Source organism: Lactuca serriola, chromosome 9, assembly GCF_051521515.1.
Source record: "Lactuca serriola cultivar US96UC23 chromosome 9, Lser_US96UC23_V15, whole genome shotgun sequence".
Lineage (NCBI taxonomy): Eukaryota > Viridiplantae > Streptophyta > Magnoliopsida > Asterales > Asteraceae > Lactuca > Lactuca serriola.
The window spans coordinates 78,497,927-78,501,149 of NC_136416.1; positions in this window are offsets into that span (position 1 = coordinate 78,497,927).

Below are 3,223 nucleotides of genomic sequence, written 5' to 3' on the forward strand. Positions count from 1 at the left end.
TTTAGTAATACTTGTTATATAAAAAATTTCTCATACTCATGACATTGACTATGATCAAACCTTTTCACAAGTGGCTATGATTAGATCAAAAAGATATTATTTACTATAACTTCATATTCTTAATATGAGATATTGCAAATAGATTTCAAGAAAGACCGCTTTTCTTAATAGACATCTACTAGAAGATATCTATATAGCTTAGCCTCGAGGTTTTCTTAATCCATGTTATCCTAACCAAATGTGTAAGGCTTTAGATCCACTTGTGGATATAAAGCAAGCATCTCAAGGTCGGAATAGTCATTATAATATAATGATACAAGGTATGCTTTTATATCTAAATAAAGAACGTGTGTGTGTGTGTGTGTTTACTAAGAACTAGTCGGAGGATAGTGATATTCCCAATCTTGTATGAAAGTGACATACTTAATAATTTTAAATGACATTCCGACTATGCAAGGTGGTTTTCACCTTGACTCAGAAAGTATTTCAAAAATGAAAGACTTAGGAATGACAAGATACATTCTTGGAATGTAAAATCTATAAGAGATCGATAAAGATGAATGTTAAAGGTTTTAAAATTCTTTTTGCATGAAATGACAATATCTTGAAAGTGGTCAAGATACAAGATTCCTTTGGAAGATTCTTCATTGTTACATGACACATCTTGAGTTTGTTTCAAAGGACCTAGCACATAGGTTGAGCTAGATGAAATGATTTATATTCTATTTGCTTGTCAATTAAATCTATCATCTATGTCATATCATGAGATACAAAATTGAATGCATGGTTAAGTCACTAGATGACTGTGAGAACTTTCTAAGAGTACTTAAGAAGAGCTAAGAGAATGTATATGAGATAATTAGTTTAGAATAAAATCTTAATGTACAGAGCTACATAGGATTTTTATTTCTAAATAAATATAGATAGTTATGAATTATAATTAGATTATGACTTCATTATGGAATGAAGAGTAAGTTTAGTTGAAATGAGATCCAAGCAAAATAAAATAGCACAATCTACTAAATAAGAATACACTACTTTTCAGAATTTGACATCAAATATAATTGGGTGAACTAGATCATTGAAAAACTAGGTTAAATCCTTCCATTCAGGGATAACCTATAAATCTTTTGTGAGTAATAAAGTGTACTTAATCAAGCTAAGAAACTCTATGTCACATAAGGGCACCAATTATATCCTCCAAAATTTTTTGAGTAATGTCAAATACGGAGATGATTGTATACATATAATTCATAAAAATTAAATTTAGTCAGACCCATTAATAAAGTCCACCTTTGAGCTAAGTATGATTAGTCACACTTCAACTATAGGACTTCCTTATTCTCGAAATGAGATTTTGATTTGAATTTAGTATTTGGATATTGGAACATTGTAACAACAACTATTAAATAATGTTTTGATATACTCAGAAATGGTCATTACATCAATAATTGTTTTCTTATATATTAACATGTTTAATCCATGAATAATATTATTATTCTACAAGTTCATAGTCGGTCATGATTGTGGGAGAAATTATGAAGTAAGACTAATATGAAATGGATTTCATGACTCTCACCAGATGAAAGCAGGCAAGTGGTTGTAACCAAGTTTCATAGGTACGTGTTAGAGAACTAGTACTGAATGGACCTGCATCAAGATCATCTCATAGATCATAGTTATGAATGATACTTGATTAAAAGGTACTATATTTGTGTCCTTAACACCTAAGACACATAGTGGGACTTAAGTATAGGGAGTATTGTGCTTTGATATGGTCAAATGTTGTACCTTAACCGGGCAGTTATAAAAGTCATTTTCGGGTATGGTATGAACTATGCAAGAGTCTTACATAGTCAAGATGGGATTTGTTCCTCTTATGTGTTGAGAGTTATACACCTAACGCGTGTTACCCAAAGTTGAATTATAAATGAGACTGATTGCGATCCAAGGCTCATGTTCAACAAGATGCCTGTAACAAAGGGATAATTGATAAACTTACCTTAACACATCAATTAAAGCTTAGAGCTTTTGGGAATTGGATGTTGATGAATGGCATTCTTTGTCATATGTTATTAGGGGTAGTGAAATTTTGCTAGACGCCCACTACTGTCTATATCAATATATGATGAGTCTTATGCAAGTGGGAGATTGAAAGATCTTGTATGCCCAAGAGTCATTATAGAATGACGTTGCTAATAATATATGATCCTATAGGGTCACACCATATAGCAAGTTACCATCAATTGATTATTTATTAGTATAATTTTATATTAATAAATATATCAACACTTGTATTTAATTGGAAAATTATTATTTCATGGAAATAATATTTTACTAATTGGGAATTTGTTATTTGTGGAAATAATATTTATTGGAGAAATAACAACTTATGAAATATATCATAAAGTATGATTATTTATAAGTTATATTTATATCTTAATAAACTAGTTCAATTTATATAGAACGTAGTTTTCTATAAAATACGCTAGTTACAATTTATATAAAAGATAGTTTTATATAAAATAAGATATTTATATATGACTAGTTATATATATATATATATATATATATATATATATATATATATATATATATATGCTGGGAATTCTTTATTAAAATGATTGATTTTTATAAAGATAACATATATGTATATATTAACTAGCCATGAGACAATTTGTGTCTTCATTATGGCATGCTTTTTTGAAAAAGCAAGAGGAGTCAAAGCATCGTCTTCTTTTGAATTGTTTAATCAATTCATGTCATGCTTGGAACAAAGTGGTCCATGATTTTGCTTGATGCTCTCCCTTTCACTTTTTGGCCATTCTATAAGGAAGGGCATGGAAGGCATTTGAAACATGTTCTTGCATAATTCTTCTTCTTCTTTTTGAGCATAGATCTGAAAATAGAGAGAGCACCATGAGGGTTACCAAAATTTGTAATTTGAAGGCTTCTCCCTCCTCCATTCTCTTGCATTTTGATGCTAGAAAAAAGTTTGTTTGTTGCTTCACCTTTGAACATATATTTGGTATATATTTCAAATGCTTATGAACAACTAATCACAAGTTTATACTAGAATATTCTGATGGTTCTACTCTTACTTGGTGGATACTTCTAGAGAACTCTTATTTTAGAGTTTCATGCCACACTTCATCAACTTCCAATCTCCCATGAGGATCAAAGTCTTCAAAGGTTGTTATGCTTTCCCTTTTATGGTTCTTTT